Below are 10475 nucleotides of genomic sequence, written 5' to 3'. Positions count from 1 at the left end.
TTCATAGCTCTGAGTCATGTTCGTATCAGAAAGTGGAAGAATTTCAGAACTGCCTTGTTTGAATAGTAAGTCCCACCATGATGAATCTGAAAGCCACAGGAGGCTGGGAAATGTTGCACCAGGAGCTTGAATATGAAACAGAGACTTAAGTCTTCCTGCAGGAACGTGAACTCATTGGGCGTTCTGACTGGAGGCAGTTTGGAGCCTCTGCTACACTTGAAACAGAAATAGCCTGGGATAAACCTAAACTGTTGAGAAGGGAAGTTTTTGGTTTGAGCTTTTAAAAATATTTTATTGGAGGACTTAGAGAACCTGAGAGAAAAATCCTAACCTCTCTCCATCTCTGTTTTCCACCACCTTTTCCCCACTAGAGAAGGAAATGCAGATCATGGTGCTCAGAATCCAAAACAGTCACTGGGCCAAGATCTAGAGGGTGGGACGCTGGGCTTAGGAGACAAACCGCTCTGCCTACTCTTTTCGTTTCACCTCCCGAACCTTCGTGTGCCCGGTCTTCTTCCCCCGTCCTGTTCGGCTCCCAGCTTTCCTGGACAGAGCCTGGCTATTAAGGACAAACCCAGTCACACATTTTGTCTTAGTGTTGGTTTCCAGAGAAACAGGCCCTGAACACATATGAGTAGAGGTAATTTCTTTGTGTGGTGATTCTGGAGAACACCCCAGGGCAACAGGAAAGTGAGGCAGGGAGGAGAGACAGCCACGACATGTGTGCTGTCCAGAAAGACACCTGCAGCTCAGTTTCACTTGGGATTTCTGGGAGACAATGCAGACGGCACACCTAGGAGTTCTCCCCTCCCAGGGCAGCAGTGCTGCTGTATTAAACACCAGCTCCCATAAGTCACTGGTTAAAGGCTTTTCTCAGGAGATGGTGATGTCCGGCTGCTCCCAGACTGCCCTTGAAGAGCAGAGAAAACTCCAGTGACTATAAATGTCATCAGACAAAGAGATGTGAGCATCATACACTGGGCATCGGGATCATCTGTTCCTCTTCCCCTGTTATAATTTCTCCTCTGTAGTTGAATGTGATCAGCTCTTTGTCCACCTGGCTATTGAGTCCGATGCCACAGACCCAGGTGACCAAGATTCAAGGAAGTAGGAACTAAGAAACCTTAAGCAGACTTCCCAGTCTGCATCACTCTCTCCAGTCCAGCCTATGCCTCAGAAGCCCTGTTTGAGGAGGTGGGGGCATCCTTGGATGCTTGCCCGGTGGTTAATTAAGCCCATATATTGCAACTCAATTGGTTTTTGCACTTTGTGGATGCCCCTCTCTTTTCAGGCATCTCAGGAGAGAAGAAGGAATGAGAAAATGAGAGTGTAGAATTTGTAGCATGTAAGCCCAAATTCTAACCTCTAGTGTGTATGTTAGCCATCTTTTACCTTCCTGTTGCTCAGATTGTTCATTTTGAAAAATGTAATACCATGTCACTTGAGGGCAGGAATGTTTTCCTTTTTGTAAACTGAAATTCAGTAGTGACTTCAAAAAATAAATTCGCAAGACTTACTAAAGCTCATGAACCATAACAAGCAGGAGTTAAGTTAGGTATTATTCAAAAATCTACATTTGTTTAGATTCTACTATAAGATAAAGTAACAAAATTCAAGTTAGGCTTTAGGTCTCTGACAGACCTAGGTAGGCCCAGGAGGAATGGAAAATCACCAGGTAGGAAAGCTGTACCGTGGGAAACTGTAGCCTGGGAAAATCCTGCCAACCCTGCCCAGGACAAACAGATGCCCAGCAAGACTGGGGTCTGGTGTCAGCCTATCTGGCATAACAGGATGCAGCTTTAACTTGAGTCTGACAAGATGTATCAAGAACAATGGTCAGCAGAAATGGCACCGAGCAACCAGCTCTAGCCAATATGACTCTGACACCCCAACCAGTTACCCTTTGTGGGTTTTTGCACTTAAAAACCCCGCCCTAAAAACAACGGAGCAAATCTTAACCTCCCTTGGTTGGCTCCCCAACCTCCCTAGGTTGGCTCCACTTTCCTTCTTATTCCCCACTAATAAACCCTGCTTCTTAGCTTGTTGCATCCATCTGGATTCTTGAGTGACTCTGACCTAACAGCCTCAAATTACATATCTCTTTCAAACAAACACACAATGCTAACAGATGGGAACTGCATGATATTGTTCTCCCTGTCTCAGAACTTAAGTATACGTGGAAAAGTACATTGTACGATTATGATGCGGACACTGGCCCGCAGTGTCCACAGCATTATGGATGAGATGAGACAAATTTACACAGATTACTGAGTCCTGTGGAGAAAAGGGGATGACTCGGCCACTCTCTCAAGGGCAAAGCACCTCGAAGTGCCTCCACCACTCTCTCAAGAGGGGAGCACCTGGACCCTTGCCTTTACAAGCTTTTATTGGGTTCAATTTGCATAGGAATACAGGGCATATACGTAAAGTTCATCAATCACTGTCAGGCAGTAATGAGCAAACAATAGATAACATTCAAAGAACTCAGGGCTTATTCTGAATCAGAGTCAGATAGCTAAAGGGCCATAAAACTTTGGGGGAACAAACTCATTTCATACTTGGACCCTTATAATTTAAATTGGGGGTATTAGCAAAATAGGTTTCATAGGATTTTATGCATTCTTTCTCAGGTCTGATTGCCCCAGGGAACCTGCCGGTTGCAGAACAGGGCCGCATCCACCTCCAGCATTGTTTCAGGCTTAAATCAGGCAGGGGAAGTAAGGCAGCCAAGAGATTAGGAGACTTCTGGCAGACAGAATGACAACTCAGTCTATGTATGTCAAAGCTGAGGGGCGAGGGTCCATCACCCCCTTTTTCAACAGCCCCCAAATTCTTTCCTGAGGGCCCCTTTGTGACCATGCCTGTCTTAGGTAGTCCCTCCTTTGAAGAATCTTGCCCATCATTGGCTAACCAGTCATCTGCCCAGGGCCAAGTAGGGTGAAGTGAAAGGGGGCAGAGGTGGTTGCCCTGCAAGGAAGATAAGCTTTTGTCTCCTTAGTGGTTTATGGTCCCAAGGTCTTTTTACTCAGCCTTAGCCAGGAGGGGTTACAGTTTCTGAAACCAGGCAGGGTGGTTCCCAACACATTTAGTTTCTAATGTTTAAGTAAATTCTGCCTCTAAGGAATGAGAATTGTCAACATTGGGCTGAACATGCAGTATTTAAATTTTAACTGTATCCACAAATGTACAGAGACCATAAATATAACTGTGTGCCCAGGAAGCACTCCTGAGAAAGGTTAAATGAGATGACAATAGCACAGGAGGGGAAATAATGGAGCCAGAGATCCATGTGGAGTAAAGACAGCTGGAGCTATTGATATTGAAAGTGCATACATTACCCACTGGGGAAAAAGCACTACTTTTTCTTGAAAAATAATATGACATTGTAATCATCTTCTACAAGAAGCTGTAAAGCTAGAAGAATGTGATAGTTATTTGAAAAGCAATTAAGCAGTCTCCTACAGGAGACTGAAAACAAAAGCAGGATGTGGGAAGAAATGCAAATAGCCTTCAGCCTGTCCTGTGTCAGCACTTCACGAGCCTTGAGCCTTTCTGGAGCTGATGAAGGGCATTCAGTGAAATGTCGCTTCCAGATTGAGAGCATACGCAAGTAGAGCAGAAAGCAAAAGGGCCATATTTTCACTCCTAAAAAAAGAAAGAATTGCCAATGCTCATTTGCAAGATGGAGGTGCTCTCTGTGCTCAGTCACAGCACGGAAGGTGTGGTATGTGAGTCAAGATAAATTTTCCCTAGCTGGTATAGCTTAGTGGACTGAGCGCGGGCCTGCAAACTAAAGGGTCACTGGTTCAATTCCCAGTCAGGACACATGCCTCAGCTGCAGGCCAGGTCCCCCATGAGGGCCATGTAAAAGGCAACTGCGCATTGCTGTTTCTCTCCCTTTTTTCCTCCTTCCCTTCCCCTCTAAAAATTAATAAACAAAAACCTAAAAAAAAGATAAACCTGCACAAACATATTTCTCAGGTGTCCAGCTCTACCTAATGGTTCGTTTAAAAAAATAAACTCCAAATTGAACTTGAGAACAAACATATAGCCATGTAATTGCTTTTTTTAAAAATATTTTATTTATTTATCTTTAGAGGGGAAGGGAAGGAGAGAGGAAGAGAAACATCAATGTATGGTTGCCTCTCATGCATTCCCTGCTGGGAACTGGCCCCTGCCGGGAACTGGCCTGCAACCCAGGCATGTGCCCTGACTGGGAATCAAATCGTGATTGTCTGGTTCGCAGGCCCACGCTCAATCCACGCTACACCAGCCAGGGCTCATGTAATTGCTTTGACCTTTCCAGGGCTTATCATTCCTTCAAAGTTTACCCACTTATTAATATCACCCTTTAGAGAATAGGCTTTCCCAACCTGAACAGTACTGACATTGGGGTCTGGATCATTCTTGGTCAGGGGCTCTCTTGTGTGTCATAGGGTATTTACCAGTACTGCCCCTCTCCATTGTGACAGTCAAAACTGTCTGTAGACATGTCCAAATGCCCTCAGAAGGAGGTGGCTGATGTGGTCAAACTTGCCCCCATAAGAAAGCACTCCCCAACTTTTTTGGCACCGTGGACAGATTTTGTGGAAGAGAATTTTTCTACGGACGATAGAAAATTAGAAATTTATCTTTCTACAGAAGATAATTTTTTCTAAGATAATTTTTACTAGGAGTCTGGTGGGATGGTTTGAGGGTGATTCAAGCGCATTACATTCAAGCTCACCTCCTGCTGTGTGGCCTGGTTCCTAACAGGCCCTGACCAGTACTGGTCCATGGCCCAGAGGCTGGGGACGCCTGCCGTAGAGCAATAGGCTGTTGGATGGATGAAGTAGAAACCCAGACTTGCTTTTCTTTAATCCCATCTAAGCACAGCATCATGGAGAGCTTGTGATCTTAAAGCCCGCTTATTTAGCTGAAGATCACTGCTCCCACACTTTACAAGTACGTTATCTGCAACACTGAGTCTTGTGCCTTTCAGTTACTCCATGACACCCCTGGAGAGGGCTGGGGATCATATTAATTATTCTCTAGAGAGCCTTCAATTCTCTGAGCTCAAGGTACTATTGCTGCATTTCTGTAAATGGATTAAATCAACCAAAATAATATATAAAATCTTCAGGCTCCATATGCAAGGCAAACATCTACAACAAATTTGAAAGTGAAATGTCAGCTTTCCCCTAATGTGCAAATTTTCAAATCATTTGAATATATTTTTTAATTTTTTTATTTTAATAATGTATTTTATTGATTATACCATTACAGTTGTCCCATTTCCCCCTCTTCATTCCCCTCCACCCTGCACACCCCTTCCCACCCACATTCCCTGCCTTTAGTTCATGTGCATGTGTCATAAGTTCTTTAGCTTCTACATTTCCCATACTATTCTTGCCGTCCCCCTCTCTATTTTCTACCTACCATCTATGCTACTTATTCTCTGTACCTTTTCCCCCTCTCTCCTTCTCCCACTCCCTTGTTGCTATCTCTCCATATGATCTCTATTTCTGTGGTTCTGCTCCTGTTTTAACTGGCCACTTAGTTTGCTTTTCTTTTAGGTGTGCTTGTTAATAACTGTGAGTTTGCTGTCCTTTCACTGTTCATATTTTTTATCTTCTTTTTCTTAGATAAGTCCCTTTAACAATTCATATAACAAGGGCTTGGTAATGATGAACTCCTTGAACTTGACCTTACCTGAGAAATGCTTTATCTGTTCTTCCATTCTAAATGAAACTTTGCTGGATAGAGCAATCTTGGATGTAGGTCCTTGCCTTTCATGACTTGGAATAGTTCTTTCCAGCCCCTTCTTGCCTGTAAGGTCTCTCTTGAGAAATCCACTGACAGTCTGATGGGTACTCCTTTGTAGGTGACTATCCCCTTATCTCTTGCTGCTTCTAGGATTCTCTCCTTCATTTTAATCTTGGCTAATGTAATTATGATGTGCCTTGGTATGTTCCTCTTTGGGTCCACCTTCTTTGGGACTCTCTGAGCTTCCTCAACTTTCTGGAAGTCTATTTCCTTTGCCAGATTGGGGAAGTTTTTCTTTATTATTTGGTCAAATAAGAAAAAAGTTTTCCTTTTCCACTTGTTGCTCCTCCTCTTCCCCTTCTGGTACCCCTATAATTTGGATATTGGAATGTTTAAAGATGTCCTAGAGGTTCCTAAGCCTTTCCTCATTTTTTGGAATTCTTGTTTCTTCATTCTTTTCTGTTTGGTTGTTTCTTTCTTCCTTCTGGTCCACTCCATTGATTTGCATCCCAGTTTCCTTTCCATTACTCTTGGTTCCCTGTGCTTTTTCCTTCATTTCACTTAGTGTAGCCTTCGTTTTTTCATCTAATTTGTGACCAGAATCAACCAGTTCTGTGAGCATCCTGATCACCAGTGTTTTGAATTGTGCATCTGATAAGTTGGCCAATTTAATCTTGGTCGGTTAAAAGTTTTGCCTCTGAGGCTTTGATTTCTTCTTCTGTTTGAGCCATAATTTTTTGGTTAGGTTGTGCCTGTTACATACGAGTGGTAGAGCCTTAGATGTTTACCAGAGCAAGGCAACCCAGTCACTGGGTTCTGATGCTGTATGTGGGGGCGGGGTCAGAGAAGGAGCAATGGTGCTTGCTATGCTCTCTCTTGGATTTCAGTTCCCTCTGCCACTTCCCACAAGCAAATTGGATCCTTCTGATGCTGGTTCTTAGGTGGGTGGGCTTGTGTACACTCTAGGACCCTGTGGGTCTCTCCAGTGAACTCTCCTGTGAGGTTAGAAGACTCTCCTGGCACCTTTTCAATTGGTGCTTTTAGGCTTTATTTCCTGGCGCTGGAGCCCTGGGTTGCATGGTCTGTTTTGCTGCCCGTTTTTGCCTGGTTTATCTGCACATGAATGTGTGACCGCGATCAGCCCCATGCTGCCTGCACTCCCGGGTCTGGCAGCCACTGCCTTTTCCTAGCTGCGACCCCTCTCCACTGGCCGCCGACTCCACCCCTCTTACTGGCCTGGTTGAATGGTTGTTGGACTTCTGGACAGTTCAATTTTTTGTCTGTTCTGGTTGTGTTTTTGTTTCTAAATCTTTATTGTCCTTAATTTTGGTTGTGCAAGGAGGCACAGTGTTTCCACCCACACCTCTATCTTGGCCAGAACTCTGAATTTATTTTTAGGTCAGCAATGAAGGTATATTAATTGCCCTGTCTATGCCACGTGACAAGCAGATATTAGGATTGTGTGTGCTTTAGGCGAGGAGTGAAGTATGTAGAGTCCATCTGAGCAGGTGGCCCTGATGTTGATGATTCTAAATGCTGTGAAGGATGCTCACACCCTGGGCTGCTGACTGACTCAAGTTTAGAAATGTTTCTCTGTGTGTCAGGTTGCAAGCTCACCACTGGATGTCACCCTGGTCCTACCAAAGTTTCTCACTACAACTGACTTTCACATCAGTTTCAGGGCCCCTGGAAGCTGGGGCTTCCAGCTTCCATCCTGAGTTCATTTTTTTTAACTATTAATGAACTAGTGAGACCAGATTAGCCCCCATTTGTCCTATGAAGGTTATGGTAGGGGATCATGCATGCTCACAGATTTCTGGGAAGATGAAGTGAAAAACACTTTGTGCAATGTTCCCCACAAGTGCCCTTGAATGCCCTTTTAGTGTTGCCATGCACCCTCAGTGCTTACAGCCAACTCGAATCCACTTTGCCTGTATGCAGAGCAGGCCAGAATTGCCTGGAGATGATGTTCCCCCATGACAACCCTTAATCAGTACCCAACCGGCCAGAAGCAACTCAGCTTTTTTGACTCAGGCCAGGCAGTCTCTGAGGTGTAACTTACTGCAACCCTGAGGCCCCGGTGGGATAGGGCTGAAACCAGCACTGCAGGGTTGCACCCTTGCTGACCTGTCCTGCTGCTCCTTTCACCCTCCCTGTTTTCCCTGGAAATCATTCTATAAATCTCTGTACCCCAAATCCTCATCTCAAGATCTGCTTCTGGGGTACCCCATCTAAGACACTGGTTTGTAGTTCATGCTCAGAAATCATTTGTTCCTTTCCCCCATGATCATCTACCTGTCTGCTTCAGATACCAGTGGGATCTGGGCACACGAGTTACCTAGTGTGGCCCAGGAGCCCCTGCCTTTTCCAGCAGGCAGACCAGCATTGTGAATCTGTACTGCTGACCCATTCTGTCTACTGACTCTCTGAGGTGGCTGAGGCTGACTCCCAGGAACCAATGTGTCTGCCTGTGGTCCTCCGGAGTCAAACCTCGAGATTTGTCTGCAACTCCCTTGGGGGTGGCATTAAAAGTGGTACTGTAACATAACGTAAGACTCACAAAATCTAGAAGCTGATAAAAAAGGCACTTAAATCATTTTAGGGTCATAAGGGGCAGAGGAGAGAAAGAGCAGGGAGAAAAGCTTTGAAGGTTTTTTTTTTCTGGCTAGACGCAGGATTGCTTAAACAAATTAACATTCCCATCTCTACTGGTTCATTTATCCAGAATAAATTCACATGTTGAAGCAAATAGGAAAAGGGAAGAGGGAGGATAATGAGAGATGAGCTGTGGGAAAGGAGGGTAAGATATTAGAAGCACCATGTCATTTTTTACCTCCCAAACACACTAGCTTTAGCACATTGAAAAAATGATTAAAACAATTGCTCACGTGTGACAGAAAAGTAATTTCCACTTAGAAAAATATTTAAATCATGGGTCGGGGAGCATTCTTTGTCTCTGTTAATGATGAGTTAGAGGGTAGTTATATAAAACGTGTGGATCAATATGACATTTGCTGATTGAATTACTGATATACCCTGGTATTTGTAGGGGACACAAGTCACAAAAGACATTAAGTTACGAAAATTGCATTTCAAGGGTTGGACGTGGAATAGTATTAGCTTGTATAATTTCTTTCTCTCTCTCTCTTTCTTTTTTTTTTTTACCATTTCAGATAGATGCAAGCTGATGGTTGAAGAAATGAGATTTTCTTCCCAGAGCTAGCTCCCATTTCTTCTCTCCACTCAGAGCTGAAATACCTACTCCCTCCAGAGATTTGCTTAAATATTACACAAATGAGCTTAATATTTTCCTGTACTGAATCAGATCCATGAGGACACAAATGTCCTTTCAACCAAAAACATGAGAAGCAATAAAAGGCCACATTTACCTCGGGTCAAGGCTGGGTGATGCTAACAGCACTGACACCTTCAACTTCCCTTTCTCCTCAGCATATGATATATGCTAGGGTTTTATAAAGATTTACTGCACAAAAACTGCTGCTGAACTCAGTCACACTGAGGTCTGGTGGTCTTGTAGGCAAGTTCCCTTGCACCTTTAACTGCCATCTACCAATCTGGAATGGCCTGCCTCTTTCTTCCCGCTCTCCTTGCCCTCAGGGTACAGGGGCCAGTTTCAGGTTAACCCAGGGAACTCCTGGGGTTGTGAACCAACAATGGCAGTGGTTCCCAGCCTCTTAGAGTTGTTAACATGTCCTTGGTCCTAGTGGAAAGAAAGGAAGGAAAATTCCCCAAGTGGGAATGGGTCTCAGAGGCCTCATTGCCCCCCAAACCCTCACCCTCCATCACTCAGCACCCGTTTCTCTAGTTAGATATCAGGCCTGATGGGTAGGAGCCGACTGGGACAAGGGGGAACCTGCCATTGGAAGGCCTGTGCTTAGGGAGTGAGGCTGGATGCACAAAGCCAAACAGATGGGGGACGCTGGGCAGATTGAGAGCACAATGGGGTTCCTGGGTGTCTCAAGGGATGATGAGGAATCTGGAATGGGGGAGCTCACAGTGAGAGACAGAAACAGAGGCAGAATAAATACCTCTTACCTTAAAAGTGTGTTGCAAGCCCTACATACTGCCTAAGACTTTTAATGGAATAAAGTGAGATAGAAACAAACTAGTGAGTTTGGGGGGAGGCGCGGTTTAAGGCTTTTCTTTTTTGTGTCATTTATTTGACTGAACTTAAGAATCTGGCAAGAACATATTCACCCAAAGTCACAATATACATAGATAAAAATGACCTGGGGCCCAATTCTCCAACTTGCCTCAAATGGCCTCCCCTTCAGGCTTGTGGGATGGCCAGACCACAGAAAAATTGAGGAACAAACCCAATCCTAAGCAACTCCTCCCAAGGTAAAATAGTTAAAAAAAAAATGAACTCAGGAATTGTTCATTGTTTTGAGTCTAGTACAGGCATTTTAATTACTTTTAAACAAACAAACAAAATTCAGTACTACATCAAAAGAATTACATTAGTAATACAAAATCAAACCAGATTTCCAGCTAAATATAGAAAAACGTAGGGTCCATGGGAACCCCCAAATCTGCATCCCTCACCAGATTTTCTTGACACATCATCCTTGACTGGGCAATTTGCACAGGAAGAGAAAATTCGAAGTTGAAATGGAAGCAGAGAAAATAACCCACCGAGTTTTTTGTCTTTTCACTTGAAGTGATAGCACACAGTGGAAACTATTTCATTTAACATATTTAATAAACTG

This window comes from Sturnira hondurensis, unplaced genomic scaffold (genome assembly GCF_014824575.4).
Source record: "Sturnira hondurensis isolate 20B ecotype Veracruz unplaced genomic scaffold, ASM1482457v3 Scaffold0003874, whole genome shotgun sequence".
NCBI lineage: Eukaryota > Metazoa > Chordata > Mammalia > Chiroptera > Phyllostomidae > Sturnira > Sturnira hondurensis.
The sequence above is the reverse complement of the archived record's forward strand: the minus strand, read 5'-3'. Positions refer to the sequence as shown.